A 17,523-nucleotide genomic window follows, 5' to 3' on the forward strand; every position below is an offset into this window, starting at 1 on the left:
GTTGCTCTCCGTTTTGAATTTAAATTTAAATTTTAAAGAAAACATATTAAGTAGTTTTCTTCGTATTTTGAATTCGATTTTATATACTATTATTTAATGAAATTGATTTCCTTGTCATACCTATTCAAGCACCCGATGTACATGCCGAGTAGAGCCACTTCAAAATGTTGTACATATATATCAGATGTCAAATGTAGGTATATGATATAGCACAACTGAGTACAAAAAAAGCATATGGGTAAGTATAACATTAAGAGCAGTAGTATTGTGTTCACTTAATATGATGCAGACATAGTATAATCAATGAAATTACTGACCTAATATGATGAAAAGAAAGGAAACACATTATATTCAAAGTAAGCTTACGAGTTTCCGCCGGCATGCTGGAATTGTACATTTAAGGTATAACGATGCCAGTCGTACAGTCCGAGGTGGGCGGAGCTCAATGTGCAGGGAACGATGCATTCAGAAACAAAGAATAAAACTAGCTGAATGGTACACTGTGTAAGAGTTGTGGCTTGTCAGGCAACCTGAGAGATCATGTTAATTCATATCAGGTCATATTTTGTTTAGAAGCCTGGAGTTTATGTTTTCACTTTTCAGTAATTTATTTTTGGATAATTTAATTGCATGTAACGTTCATACATGTTTTCGGAAACTAATTTAAATGGATAATATTTTGAAGGAATAAAAAAATATCACACACTATGTATATCAGTCATTTATCTCCCTTACATCATAATGACATTTCAAGAAATAAAAATCAGATTTACAGTACATGGTTATGAAAATAAAGAGAAGATTTCTTGTAAAATATTTATTAGTCCTCAATTTTGATGCAATACTTTTTCACTGTAAGGTTTTCAGATATTTAAAAATTGGTACCGTGTTTTTCTTTGGTTAGGGTATTTTTTAGTCTATCTTAAGCCCCTTATTGTTAATTTTAGGACAATTATAAATTATATGATCTGTATGATCTAATTTATTCACCCCTTTATTTCATATAGGAATGGTTGAACGGGATAATATACTATAGGTGCCTTCGGACTGTCTACAGGTCTTTCTATTGTCTGTTATTGTCTCTTTGATTCCTTTATCATAATTACATCTCCATTTTAGATGCACACATTCCTCAAGTTTTTTTTTAAAACTCCGTCTTACTGGCTATACCTATTGTTCATCCTTGTCATTTTTCTGCATTTGATTCTCCAAAGCCACGTAACTGCGTATAAGCTGTGTGTGACCTACCATATTTGGCGATTGATTGGCTTGCTGCATGAAGTTTATTCACCACACAAAGGAGTTAAGTCATCTATTGTGTGTGTATGTGTGTTTGTGTGTGTGTGTGTGTGTGTGTGTGAGAGAGAGAGAGAGAGAGAGAGGACGGATAGGCTGACCTAAGTGCAAGGACTGGTGGCTAGTGACCTCATGTATCTGCAGTCAGTGTAAAGTGTTCAAATTTTATACTTTACAGTTAGATTGGGTCATGTCCAACTATCTTCTGATGTGAGGTTCTGTGTTTACAAAACAAATATAAAGTCATTTATTTTAGATGAAAGTAGTAGAGGTGCATCTTAATCAGCATACTGACCTTTGACCTGGTTATTACATAATATGATATAATGTGATGTTAGATAAGTTCGATAAGTGCTGATATGAAGAAAACACAATTCATAGTTAACTACGATTAATTTTATTCCCAAAAACAGTTCGTTAGTAGAGCACTAATATGAAAACAACAGTTAATGTTTTCCTTCCTAGGTTTTTCTAAATCTCACTTTATCTTCAGTGGTTTCTGAGCCCATTTCCAATGCCAGGTTTCTATCATTCATCTGGTTTAAAAGTCTCCGGAAACATATTATTTGATAAATTATACGTTGAAAAGTAATGAAACAAGCACCGCACACCAGAAATATCTGAAGCTTTTGTTTTAATTGGTGGAATACTCATTGATACCATCAATAGTTCTTGGAGAAGTTGTTATCATTCATCTCGAGATAAAAAAAACCAAAAAAAAAATTAAGCATAATTAAATAATGTTTTGATATTTCACTGCAATATTTTATCTTTCTATGAGAACAGATTTGAGGTCGAGGACATGCAACCCAGAAAAAATCTATTATAATAAATGCTTTGTTTACAAAATTGGAGAATCGACATGTTCTATTGCTTCTAATTACAAATTATCTGACAAAAGTATAGTTTGGAGTATATATTCAGCTTGTAACATAGAATTTTGAGTTGTACCATTATTGTCTATTTGACGAGAACAAAAGGCAATGCTGAATGGGTAGCATCTAATTTAGCTTGTAGTATTCACACAATCGCCATATGCTTCTATGTTATATTTATTTGTTTTGTACCAGACCGCACCCAGGACTGCCGAAGATAAATTTGCAAATTGATGCACCCGACATGTGTTACATCTAATTTTCGTATTAAACGTATTATTTTATAAATCATAGTTTGATGTGTTCATCTTCGTCAAAAATCAAAAATGCTACCTGAAAGAAAGGAAAAAAGTAACGAAATTAATACTGTACACCCGAAACATCTTTAATACAGAAAGTCACAGTATTTCCTTATGATGAACTGTTTTCTAACTGATGGAATGACATCAATAGCTCTTTCAGAATATGTATTTGTAACCATTTGTCTGCTGGAGAAAGAAAACAAGCCATGAAGTCATGAAGCGTAACTATATGGTGTATAGATTTTTCATTTACACTGCAGGAAAATGAAATTTCATTGATTTAGTCCAATGTCCTTTTTGCGGTGTTTCTTGTCTTAGAATTTTTTATAAGGCTTTATAACCCAGAAAAAACTGTCATGAATTTTGTTTACAGAACTGGAGAATGGACAATTTATATCAATTCTACGTACAATGTGTCGTGCAAAAGTGTCGTTTGGAATATATTCACTTTTTGAAAGTTTATGTTATGTTTGAAAATTGTAAAATTGTTTGATGTTTTACTCCATATCTGACATGTTAAATTGTTGAAGAAAGCTTTACGCGTGAACGTGGCACCTGATGCATATTTTCTAAAGAACCGGATGGGCCTTCTTTGTAATATATTTGTAAATATTAGAGCAGAAAGGATTTATGATGAATGCAAGGCTGAATACGCAGCATCCAGTCTAGAATGTAATTACACACATTTCCATATGCCAGATTGTGCTCTTTATTTCTTCTATACCAGAGTGCTTCCGTAACTGCTGAAGAGCATTATGCAAACTGATGCACCAGACGTGTGTCAGAAATGAACACGTCTTCATATATTGTCTTCAAGAATTATCAGAAACAGTCCTGTTTGATTTACCAAACTCATGCAATAAATATCTTCTGTCAGAGAAGAACCAAATGAAAAGACAAATGTAATTCAGAACGACCGGAGTGACCAAAAAAAACTTTTCTTGGCCACTCGTATTCTATACATATATCAGAATAATGTCCGAAAATATACAATTGACACCATGCTTAATTAATTCATGACTGGATGACCATGTCTGATTTGACAGTGATCGTTATGTTTGCAGTCTGTATTAAGTTCCAAATGCTCTAGCACTGCAGATAGGTTTATATATATGTCAACGAGGATTTTGCAGAGCTCGCATTTGGTCGGCAAACCTTGTTCTAAATTAGAGCTACAGAGATGACTCGAAAACAACATCTGGAAAATGGTTAGATCCAGTTCTGATATATCGGATCATTTTGCTATTTGACAATACCAGTAAATCACCACGATTTATGTGGAGATCACTCGCGATTCAGTCTCACTCAGTTATATCAGCTCTCTTTGAATCACATTGGAGTAATATTGCTAGCGTAACTATATTTCTTCATTGTCAACGCAACAACTATGTCCAATGAAATATAACGCTTAGATACCTGCTATATTTATAGGCAGCTATTATATTCAGCAGAGTTTAAATGGGAAACTATTATGTAAGACAAGTTGTTTCTACTCAAAAAGAGTGCACGTTGAGACATTCATCAAATTAGGAATTTCTATTTGTTCATTTGACTTTTAATTACAAGCTAATGTTCAATTAGGTAACAAACCATTATGAATTATATCAAGCGATATCATTGGTTTAAAATGTAACTATAACTTTAATGAATAATATATACATAACCAGGTAATAGTTGTGTTCGTACCAGGTGTATATTTTGTATAGAATCTAATACATACAACAATATCCTAGCTCCGTGTCTGCGTGCATTTTTCTTGCATATTTATTAGCACGGGGCTATCTAAGCTGTCGGCTCAAAGATATTGCCCGAGTGGTAAGGTTTGTATTTTAGTAGCATAGGCCTTATCTGATCAAACATTGTAGGCAAATTTCCACCCATTTGTTTAAGTATCTAACTTGTATTGTCCAATTATACCTTTAGAAGACAACTGCGTCATACATCTTTAATTTGTAAAACTGTTTTATCACCCCTCTTACTGATAACACAAAGTATAAAGAGTTAACCGCATGACACTCCCCGCCTATCTGAATCTGGGAAGCATTCACCGCAGTTCAGAAGAAAGTTTTCAAACCGGCAATTGCAGAAATGAGGTTGCATTTGTGTCAGTAACGTCACTGACAAACTAATTGCTTGATACGTATTTCACTAGTCATTTGCTTAATAGACTGCCTTACAAATCTACACCAGAACAGATGATAAAAGTGGAAGCTGACAGGATTGGTAGAATAAGACCTAACTTAAGTACATACTATTATTTGGAACTAGCCTTTATGGAAAATCTTGATGAGTTAGAAATATATGGCATGTCCTGCGTTTGAATAGTTAGTTAAAATTTGCGGTTGAGGGTCCGTAATCGAAACAATCTGCGACTTTTGAAAGTTATTTCCCTAAGGTGTTTACTTGCTAATTTATAAGATTAAAAACATCATATGAAAGAGGAAATATATTTGATACGATAACTTGCATATGACATTTTCATTTTAAGTCTATACATTTTTTTTTCTTTCCCCTAAGATTTGAATGTAATATAGTTCACACATTCTAGTAATGGGAGTTTTCGAGCCAAGGCACATACATTTGATATTTCATTAAGTTTACCACACGGGACCTCGGCTAGCCTAGTGTTTAAAGCTATAGCCTTTATAGATCACCCCCACGTCTCACATCTGGTCGCTTGAATTCTAGTCTTGGCTCGCCCAACGAGAATATGTGCGAAAGCGTAACAGTGTCTTCCAGTAAATCGGTGGCTCTTCCCGGGTCTTCACAGGATCTTCGGACGCCAAATATAATGTCCGCTATTTATAGCCTATTATCTACTGAAAAACGCGTTAACCCCATTAAATCAATCCTGTGCCACACTACTGCACCATACACTTTGTTCTCTCATCTATAGAAGAATGGTGAGATAGAGTAATCAAATTTTATGTCAGGAATACCATCTGCGTTTTCGTCATTGGTGTAAAAGATGTGGAAGTTCTAAGATATGATCCTGAAAGGCAGAAACAATGGTTAAGCTGACAAATATACCGATGCAGACAAGACAATGGGTTCTACAGAATATTTCCTTATTGTTTCATCCGGAGAGGCATGGCAAGTATTTACTTAATATTTTATATCAAAGTATTTTTCACGTGAGATAAACTGTGACGAATGAGAATCACTGTGCACATGGTGAGATTGCTTAGAAATCTTGTATAGGATGCTTAAATATTGAAGGTATAGATTTAATATATTTGTAATTGGATATATTGCTGGATTTTAGTACTGTTATATTGGTAGAGAATAACTTTTCAAATTCAAATCACAATTGCGTTTTTTGTACCTGCATCAGCAGGCGAAGAACATGCATATGATTTCATAACAGTCACAGAAGAAGCTCTTTGGATGTTAGCATTAAGATGTGTATGTTTAGAGTTAAAACGAATTTTAAGGTCATAATGCATGCATCACACCATACTTTTTTCCGACTAGATTTAAACTATGATATACTTTTTGTTACCTGTAATTAAATATCTTTGTTTTAATTATCTTCATGATGTTGATTACCTAAAGTACGACTGTTGGGATTTCAGGAGCATGACGAGGTGACTGCATGTTCGTGTGTTTTAGAGCACGTTTCGTTAACAGTGGACGAGCGCTAGAGGCTTTTATAGCTGACCGCTAAAATATGACAAAATTAAAAAATGTGACGGAATTCCTTGAAGGGTAATGTTAAAGTTATTAACTTCCTTATCACAAAATGTCTATCTACGCTCTTGAAACATGTATAGAGTTCATATTTTAATGTTTTAATTATATTGGGCGTATTATATGCCCAAAATTATAGTGGGTGAGAGTATTATATTAAAGTTGAATATATCACAGGTCTCAACCGTGAAATGTGTTCACCGTATACACTCGCAAATCCGTCATATTCAATTGTAAAAAGACAGATCATACTCTTTCGTGACATCAAGCGATGAAAGATCAGAATCTGTGTTGCTTTTTGATGGAGAATCTGATGCATTATGGAAGATCTGCTAGTTTATACAGATCAGCAAGTTCATGGTTTAAATTATACGTGGTACAGACATACGCAACAGATCTGCCATATCCGACATCAAGTGAGGGTCCATGATGTTTGTTCTTTTAATTATTGCTAGCAAAATACATCTGAAATCGCATAATATGACAATAAATCATGGCCCTTATATTTCCTCCCTTAATTAGTCCTACAAAACTGCATTAACGCAGAATTTCCATCACATTATGCGACATCAGATCAGGTCTATATTGTTAGATGCAGGTTCTGACATAGTATCGATGTTGTTTTTCCTTTGTTCTTTTGCCAACGTCTTTTGCAAATGAGTTTTACAAAATCATCGTATTTTTTCCTCTTACTTGGTTTTGTCCCTGCTGGCTTACAGTTTCTTTTGCTGGTTTTCTTTTCCTTGGTAATCGATCTGATAAATAAATAAATAGAATGGTGTTTTGATTACCAATTCTTTTATTATTATTTCTGTTTAAAATCTCATCTACCTATGACATTTTATCTTACTAAGCCGAACAGTACTAATGACTTCTTTGGAAATATTTGATTTCCTTATGGTAAACATCCTTTCCCTCAACAAACTGAACTTTCCAGGCTTTCTTCCTTTGAACTATTTCTGAACGCAACTCGTATGGCAAATCACATTTATTTTTTATAATTTCTGCTTATAAAGTATCTGTAGAAGATATCCTTTACTACCTACATGTATCTGTATATTTCATTGTATGTTTACAAATTTGAATGTCAACAATATGTGTTTGACACAGGTTATCCACGTACTTAATATCTAGAGGGGAGTATTTTTCTTCATTCGTGAGCAATGTGTACGAAGACTTTTCATTTAGTCTTTCTGTCTATGCAACGTGAATTTCTTCTTCTTTCTGCCTGTTGACTTTTGCCGCAACTGATAAATATTCTTTGTAGAAAACGTGACCTTCAAGATAGTAATACAGAGTTCTAAATTCCTATTCTTCGTCAGCCATTTAAAAAGCCATACAGCATCCAGGTAATGCGTTAGACATGACAAGCTGCAATTATGCGTGATTAATATTTCATCAGGACATCAAGCTACAACCGGGACATTATGGCATCCATTTATAACGTTTCTTTAATAAGGATTTGTGTCATTTTTTTTGTACTTCTATGCTTGGTTCAATCACAGCGTCATCGTTCAATGTGTCACCATGTTCAATTTGACATAAAACGTTGTTTGTAATAATTCGTTATCTTTTATTTTCATATTATTGCTTATTGACCGTGTAGAGTTTACTATATCTTCGAACTGTACCGGTAAAACATCTTACATTTGTAACATATTGATCATATCCATACTCTTAAACAAGTATACGCTATCGCTTGATATTGCTTTCTGTTAACTTTGTGAACTATTTATATTACCTCTATGAAAATCGTTTAATCTATGTCAGTATAAGCTGATTTCATTGTTACGTTGTGCTGAATAAGAAATTACGCTTTCACTCTACTCAGTGCACAGTCGGAAGTTGTATTGTAGTCTAGGAACTAAAATAAATGCGTGGTACAAGACGCAAGCTTATTTTAAATAGGCTGGGCAGTTTGAGAATATTGAATTCTCGACAGTTCTCACTGCACATTTAAATTTACTCCTGGGCTAAACATCATGTGAAAATGATCGCGCGTACCAGGTAAAATGTCTAATCATCTTGATAGTGATGACGAACTTTGTATTTTTAAATACAGTATCAGACAAAATTGATTACACCATTCAAAATGTTTATTTTCCAGAAACAATACTCGCAATCGATCATTAACTTTTTCGTGACTTAATGTATCTTCAATAATCTGAAATAGTTTCTTTCCCTTTTGAATATAGGTTTTAATTTTAATGTATAATTTATTAAGCAGTTTGTATGAATTTTGAACCATAATGAAGCACATGTACTTGGCTAATTTGCACATTAATTTCGATTTTGCATATTCCTAATTTTATTAAAGCATTTCCCTTTCGAACCTACGCAAAACACCCGATGTACATACTGAATAGACACAACTGAACATACTGTACATATACCAGGGGTCAAACTTACGACTCATAGATGATAAAAACGTTTCTTTCCTCTTTTATTTTACCTCGAAAAACGCATTTTTTTACGTTTTTTATTTTTTGCTCGACAATATAAATTATATGGAGGAAACCATAGAGTGGTCAGATCAGTCAGATGGTGATAACGACACTGAGTGAAAAATATGTTATCTGGACTACGGTTTGAAACTTTTGACATTTTTTCATATTTGTATCACTTAAACTTTAAAACTGGTATGTAGCGTGTAAATAAGTAAAATATTGATTTTTATGTAGCCTAAAAACTACTGAAATGTTTTTTTTTCGTTTTTTATTTATTGAAAAAGAATGCGGTTTTTTTTTAACGTTTTTTATTTTAATTTTAACGTTTTTAACATCTATGACTTACGTGTCTAATATAGTAGTTTTCGCTGCTCTGGAAATGGGTAGTAAGGAGGAGTATTATTCTTTTCAAATTAATAACAGGTTGAAAAGGTATAATCACTGAAAATATATATATTGAGATCAATAATTATAATGTTAATACTTCATGAAAATATGGAAATTTTATTGTCCACGTTGGTTTCTTAAAGCATTTTATATTTTATTTTCTAGGTGTATAGAAGCTTCTGACTTGGGAATGAATCGCGGTCAATAACTGCAGATCTTTAATTGGCTATTATTGTAACAAAATAGAAGCAAAGAAAGTTTTAGTAAATCACAACCTTTCATACAATTAAAAGTGTAAGGAAGACAAAAAGTGACCTTGATAAGTACAGTCGTTTATAATCAGTTATATATTTAAAAAATGTTCAATATACAGTGTTAAGCAATTGTATTTATACATGCATCTAAATCTTTGTATATAGCTTTTAAGACTTCACATGGCATAAATATGGACAGACATCAACTCCTCTACCATGCATGATGTGTTATCCACAATAGACTCAATATCGCATTATACTTTAAATCTCACTTTACCTTCCTTAATTTCAATGTTCCGTTTCCGTTTTCCTGACAAATTCCCATCATTCATCTGCGTTGATGATTCTCCGGAAACCTCTTCAGCAGTTGCTCGATTATCTGAGATATATATATATATATATATATATATATATATATATATATATATATATATATGGTAATTATTTAGCAGTAAGGCATTTGTTCATAATTATAAAGTCTGCATAAATTACACCATACAATATAAAATTATGATTGTCTCATTTTTATAAGCATGGTGCTAAACATAAATTAATTTTATGACAGCTATATCAACCACATCTACATTCTCGTCACTGGTTCGATGATATGATTTGGAAAGGCAGCAACAGTGGATAATCTGACAAATATACTGATGCAGACGAGAGAATGGGTTCTACAGAACGTTTCCATATTGTCTCACCCAGAGAGGTATGGCAAATTGTGGCATAATAGTCTATGCCAAAGTATTTTGCACATGAGGTAAACTGTGATGCATGTAAAACATTGCGCACATGTGAGACTGTTGCTCAGAAATATTGCAAAGGATGCATAACATGTTGGATGTATAGATTTGATACAATTCTAATTGGATCTATTGCAGGTTTTTAGTGCTTTCAGAATAGGGTATTTAATAATATTTCAAGATTAAAATAAATCGATTTAAACCACATTTGTCTTTATATCTTGCATCAGCATGAGAAGAATATACATAAGGTGTCATGTCAGTCACTGCAGAAGCTGTATGGATGTTAGTATTTAAGATTTGTTGGTTTTGAGTTAATACTAATTTTAAGGTTATAAAGCGAACATCATGGCATATTTGTTTTGCGGCGGGGTGTTTAGTGTGAGAGAATGCATTGTTAAATGTATTCTAACTGTTTTTTTAAAATTATTTCCATGATATCGATTTCCTAAAGAACGACTGTTTGATATCGGGAGTATGAAGCGGTAATAGCACGACCACTTACTTTATGATAGAAATATTAAAGTTATATCCTCATGATAGTTTTCTCTAAGTCCTGGAATACTCTTTAGACACATCAATAGGTCTTTGAGAAGCTCTTTGTCTCATGTAAAAATCAGACACAAATTCGTTATTGCTAAGAAAACATTATACCACTTGTAACCCAGAAAACAATATTGCAGGATGCATTTCACAAATTCTACAAATTACCTTTAACACACTCGATCTCGAGTGGCCGAGTGTCTAAAACGCTCGCCTTTACAGATTACTCAAACATTTCATATCCGGACGCTTGATTTCCGGTCTTTGCTCGACCAGCGTGGATATGTGCGAAATTATTGAAGCTTACAATAGGGTGGCGGATCTTCCTGGGTTCTTCCACCATAAAATACACTGACCGCCATATTTAACCTATTATCCGCTGCGCAATGGCGTTAAACCGCACCATCCCAAACCTTTGCTGCACCAACTGATGGTTCAGAAATTTCATTAAAACAGTTTGTTATTGTGTTTGTATCATACGAATAATCATGAAGAGATATAGTAAACTCTCTTGTGTTAGCCATGTCAACTGCATTTTCGTCATTGATGTCAACAATTTGGAAGTTCTATTATATTACTTTGAAATGCAGGAACGGTGATGTAACTGTTTCTGGTGGCTTTGTTTTATTGTCTCTCCCGCAGATGCATGGCAGTGCTTTTTCACATTTTATGGGATCCATGAGAAATATTGTGCAAATGTAAGACACTGAGGAACAGAAATAACGTATGCATAAACGTCGGAGAGTTATACATAATGGAATGTTTTGTTTGATATATGGCATGGATTCAGAACATCCAAAATGAGTTAACAACACTGTTTCAAGCTAAACAAAATCAATTGAAATCACTTTATTTGTTTTACCAATATTAGCAGGGAGGAGAAAATGAATATGACTTCCTGTCAGCCAACATATCGGCTGTATTATTGTTATTTTTACGAGTCTTATGATTTGAGATTAAAGCAACATTACAACACATTTGTTTTCCGGAGAGATATAAAGTATGGCAGAAGTTTTTGATAACTTACTTTAACAATCTTGTTTTTTATTTTATTTCCATGATTTGGATTGCTTAATGTACGACCGCTTGGTTTTCAGGAGTATGAAGAGGTGGCAAAAAAGTCTTGTTTCCTTTAATTACTTCCATGATCTGGATTACATAATGTACTACCGTTTTGATTTCAGGAGTATGAAGAAGGGGCAACAAGTCCCCCTAATTTATAGAACGTTGAGTTCAGATCGCACACGAACATATATCAGGGCTTAACGAATAGAAAAATGGGTCAGTTGCCATAAGTGTTGCTATCATTAGATACGTTAACGCCAAAATGATCTCATAATAAGATCATTCAAAAGCGCAAAATATTTCTGATCTCGATAAATTCCGTGTAACTCTCTGTCTGTCTGTCTGTCTCTGTCTGTCTGTCTGTCTGTCTGTCTGTCTCTCTCTCTCTCTCTCTCTCTCTCTCTCTCTCTATATATATATATATTCAACAACTGCAAGCAACAAACTTCCTGTTTTGTGACATCATTGTATGGACGTTTCCTCTTTTCTTGAATACCAAGCTGCATTAACGCAGATCTGACATTGCATAAAATTCAGCAGATCAAGGGATCGTTTGTATATGGTTCAGATTATTGTTACCAGACTGCGTTAAAGCTGATCTGACACAACACTATCTGATATCAAAGGTAGGTTTATGTTTTTTGTCCTAAACAGGAATAATGTGACAACAGATCACGACCTTTACTATGTGTTCCATAATTGTTACAAACTTCAATGAGACAGAACTCCATCGCATTGTGCGAAAGCAGATCAGGTCTATGTTTGTAGTAGGTAGATGTTACTTATCCGCGAGTATCAAAATTGTTCGTTTTCTTGTATTCTTCTCCCCGTGTCTTTCGCTACCAAACGTTTTATCCTTACCTGCTGTTTTCCCAGCGGTCCAACAAATGTCCTTGCTGAGTTCTCCTTGAACATTCCATTGACCTGACCAATATATAAATGTAATCGTGTTTGAACTACCAACATCTAAATATGGATGAATTTACGTGTATATTTGAAATGTTAATTTCACACTCCGGTACAAATTCTATTTTTCTTCTGTTATTAATTTATTATTATTATTATTATTATTATTAGATATATGGATATTTAGTTTCACATACATTGTGTCAGTGGAATCCATAAGAAGGCATGTATTATTTCCCATGAAATTGATTAATGTACGCAAAGATTTTAGTTCAACATCACGATTAACATACAAAAAGTATGGTTCTGATTTTGGTGTGATAATAGTTTAAAAACATATATGTAATAAAGGGGAAACTGATTCGAAAGAGATCAATCCTTCAATATTGATGCTGATAATATTATAAACACGCCTTAAGTCAAATCAGAACACCGTTTAATTGCACAAGAAACTGAAACGTACAGTTTCTACAGTATCTAAGCTGGTGTTGTGCCAATTGGAAACTTCGGTAACTATTTAAAGAGTTAACAGCAACAGTATAACTTCATGTTGGTTTCTAAATTCTGTGTAGAATATATTTTATTTCTCTCGACATTTGTGTGCAGTACATAATCCAAACGAGTTTCTTTATGACTGTTAATTCTGACTTATTTCCACTTAAGGTTAAATACTCCGTTAAGAACTTTGTTACACCAACTATCTAATAACTGATCGTGTATTGTTTTTTCTCACATTTAGTTATTTCAGTAGCTTTGAATTTTTTTCTCGGCATTTTAGTCTGCTCTTGTTCTACTTTGTGAAATATTTTGATTTATATTTACATTCCCGTTAACGTTTCTTAATTCAAATGGCTGCCAGTTTGAACTGGGAGTGAGTTTCATTAATGTTTGCGAAGTGAACGTTTCAGACTCTTTGCTAACTTCACTTTTGAATTTTTCACTGTGCATTCATTGATCGTGTAATTTCAAAACAAATTTAGGTTAGAATAAAGGATTACCTGCAATGTTCTTGCTAGAAGTTAAAAAATTCTTTGAAATGTAATTGGGTCATGAAATTTTGTTAGCATTAATGATATTAGAAGTGCCAACAGTTACACACAAAAATACTATTATCATTTCTTTAACGACAATTGGTCGCTAATACAGGTTTTCAAAATTAGTATGATGAAAGATTATTACAACAATTTAAAAACAATGGAGTGATTTTTCTCACCATCATGTATCTAGTAGTTGTCTAATGCAAATGTTACTCATATTGTTTCGAGATGATTGGTAAAAGGAGGATCATGTTATGACATGATCTTTGCCTAAATCATCGTCATTGACACATTCAGATTTAATGAGGTTTTCTACGATTTATATAACTGTTGGCACTTCTAATATCATTAATGCCATGTGAAGTCTTAAAAGCTATATACAAAGATTTAGATGCATGTATAAATACAATTGCTTAACACTGTATATTGAACATTTTTTAAATATATAACTGATTATAAACGACTGTACTTATCAAGGTCACTTTTTGTCTTCCTTACACTTTTAATTGTATGAAAGGTTGTGATTTACTAAAACTTTCTTTGCTTCTATTTTGTTACAATAATAGCCAATTAAAGATCTGCAGTTATTGACCGCGATTCATTCCCAAGTCAGAAGCTTCTATACACCTAGAAAATAAAATATAAAATGCTTTAAGAAACCAACGTGGACAATAAAATTTCCATATTTTCATGAAGTATTAACATTATAATTATTGATCTCAATATATATATTTTCAGTGATTATACCTTTTCAACCTGTTATTAATTTGAAAAGAATAATACTCCTCCTTACTACCCATTTCCAGAGCAGCGAAAACTACTATATTAGACACGTAAGTCATAGATGTTAAAAACGTTAAAATTAAAATAAAAAACGTTAAAAAAAACCGCATTCTTTTTCAATAAATAAAAAACGAAAAAAAAACATTTCAGTAGTTTTTAGGCTACATAAAAATCAATATTTTACTTATTTACACGCTACATACCAGTTTTAAAGTTTAAGTGATACAAATATGAAAAAATGTCAAAAGTTTCAAACCGTAGTCCAGATAACATATTTTTCACTCAGTGTCGTTATCACCATCTGACTGATCTGACCACTCTATGGTTTCCTCCATATAATTTATATTGTCGAGCAAAAAATAAAAAACGTAAAAAAATGCGTTTTTCGAGGTAAAATAAAAGAGGAAAGAAACGTTTTTATCATCTATGAGTCGTAAGTTTGACCCCTGGTATATGTACAGTATGTTCAGTTGTGTCTATTCAGTATGTACATCGGGTGTTTTGCGTAGGTTCGAAAGGGAAATGCTTTAATAAAATTAGGAATATGCAAAATCGAAATTAATGTGCAAATTAGCCAAGTACATGTGCTTCATTATGGTTCAAAATTCATACAAACTGCTTAATAAATTATACATTAAAATTAAAACCTATATTCAAAAGGGAAAGAAACTATTTCAGATTATTGAAGATACATTAAGTCACGAAAAAGTTAATGATCGATTGCGAGTATTGTTTCTGGAAAATAAACATTTTGAATGGTGTAATCAATTTTGTCTGATACTGTATTTAAAAATACAAAGTTCGTCATCACTATCAAGATGATTAGACATTTTACCTGGTACGCGCGATCATTTTCACATGATGTTTAGCCCAGGAGTAAATTTAAATGTGCAGTGAGAACTAAATAAATAAATAAATAGTGTATTTCACATGGATACCTTTTTATAACTAATTGAAAGCTCTTGAATTACATCTTTTGGTCTCTAATATCATGCATTCATAACTATTGATCTGGTTTAAATAAGAAAACAGATATTTTAAATTTTGAAAGAAAGCAGTGTAAGTTTTTAAAGCTTGTGGTGGGGGATATATGTTCATGAACGTCGCCATGTCACATATAGTATTGACTGATGTGGTGATAAATCAAACACAAATGATTGTGTTACATGACATTTCTCATTGGTGACAATGACCCTTAAAGTATTTTTAAATTAATACAGATCATAATTTTTAAGAATTTTTTATTAAAAAAAACAACAAAATTTGCAATGAAGGATTGCGAGAAAATAAGAAATAAGTACAGGAAATAAAAAGTAACGATTATGAATATATATATATATATATATATATATATATATATATATATATATATATATATATATTGGAATACATTAACATATTTGGGTCTTTTGATGTCTTAAATTTTATTGTGTTTGATTTTGACATATAATTTTTCTGCACATTGTTTTCATTATAACATTTTTTCTCAAACTGTGAAATGTTTACTTCATTATTTAATAATAGCTAATCAAATGGTTTTCTCGTTTTGTTGAAAGTATTACAGAAATAGCACCGAGGTAATTAAAGCTCTGTAAGTTCATCTGTCAAAGAATTTGGAGCAGTCCCTTGAGTTAACAGGTATGCACGCTATTGCAAGATGTGCACGTTTGTTGTGTAGATTTTATATACACTAGACTGCACTCATAACTGTCAAACAGACATTATGCAATATGTTGCAGCATCCGGCTTAAACCATTTAAATATGAGCAAAGGGTATAGCGATTCAAAAGTCATGATGCTTCAAAGCAAAAACAAGTGTGCTTTGGTGAGCCTGCGGCAAAAGCTCTATGTGGGATACGTTGATTGGGTGTGTACTGCATTATTCCTACGGCGCACGACAGTGCTTGATGTGTGATCTCGCCATACTGGAAATGTAGGTTTTTCTTAGGTCTATTATGGAATATGCCCATCGCAGCAATGAGCTCTGACGTCTAAGCCTAGGACTCAGTGACAATCAGTTTCGGCTCCTGAGCTAAGGAGTATGCCGGAACAGCCCCCTAGATGCCGCCATCCTAAGAGTGTAAGCAGTTAAGAGAGTATCTTATAATCTAGGATGATAAGCGACAGAAGAAAGAAGCATTAGCAACTGATTTGGATGAGAATTCTACGATAAATTACGAAGACGTGGACGACGTAAACACTTTGCTAAACTCATTGGATACAAGATAATAAGGTTGATCGTCTGTGGATGGTTCAACCGCGTACAGCCGGTCCCATGTAAACTATTTTATGGACAGAGTCAGCAACAGTTAGTTTTTTCCAGGTCTATCCTGTACAATGATCGATATGCCAACTGTGTTTGGATATATGATGCAGTGCTTGCAAGGTCTGAAGTTATCTCGCACAAATAAGTCAATGACGGAAAAATCAGCTTTCTTTTTCATGATGCCATGATAAATATCACTTGTATAACGTAATCATTTCTTCATTTTGTGTGGGTTACTGGAAGTAAAGACCTACCGCAAATTTAACGCGGCTTCAAATAGATAATTATCGAGCTGCGATCACTGAACATTGTGTCCGGTGTGGAGCATATACGTGTACATTTATACAAGACTAGTTAGCGGAGCTACAATGGAACGCCATGGGGCAAATATCCTGGTGAGATAAACATCTCCATAAATACAATTATTGCTGGCATGGAACGCGACTTATTATGAGATTTGATTCTAAGGATCAGCTGGAACTCATTGAAGTATATACAAACCTCGTAGATGCTGGATGGCCCGATATGATCTCGCGTACAAGGCATCAACCGATATCCATGGCCATCTAAGTGCCGTATTCATTTCATCTATGACTTAAGCACGACCAATCCTAGAATCTGGGAAAGCTTGAATCAAAGACAAGATCGTCATTAGAGGTAAAACTATAATAAAGCAAACAAGCATTAATACGAAAAGCATTGCTTCCAAGTAGACTTTGGCCGGAATAGACTACAAACCTCTTAGTTTATTGTAAGGTTGAATCTGTTGGAAATTTAGAGGGCAGTAAAAGTCACACACGAACTTACTCGAGGATAGTCGGCCAAACAAGCATTGTGGCATATTTACCTACCCGCACCATGGAAGATTTTCCGTGGATAGTTTGGTGTGAGAAGTCCCCATGACATTTATCAGGGGTACCTGTGAAATT

The 17,523-nt window shown here is 33.4% G+C and overlaps 1 long non-coding RNA gene across 6 annotated transcripts; it reads right to left on the reverse strand.

Moving 5' to 3' along the window:
- Nucleotides 1-1,677: 1,677 nt before the first annotated feature.
- Nucleotides 1,678-12,528, reverse strand: LOC149807530 (uncharacterized). Of its 6 annotated transcripts, none has more exons than XR_016422824.1 (5): nt 12,464-12,522; nt 9,529-9,630; nt 8,957-9,051; nt 6,857-6,918; nt 1,678-1,991 (listed from the first exon to the last, which is right to left on the reverse strand). It is a non-coding gene; the product is annotated as an uncharacterized LOC149807530 (long non-coding RNA). The 6 variants fall into 6 exon arrangements; XR_016422812.1 differs by having other exon boundaries at nt 1,678-2,504; XR_016422810.1 differs by having other exon boundaries at nt 1,678-5,465.
- Between the last annotated feature and the right edge of the window lie 4,995 nt (nt 12,529-17,523).

The sequence above is a fragment of the Sinohyriopsis cumingii genome, chromosome 1, assembly GCF_028554795.1.
Source record: "Sinohyriopsis cumingii isolate HCF-2022 chromosome 1, ASM2855479v2, whole genome shotgun sequence".
NCBI classification, from domain to species: domain Eukaryota; kingdom Metazoa; phylum Mollusca; class Bivalvia; order Unionida; family Unionidae; genus Sinohyriopsis; species Sinohyriopsis cumingii.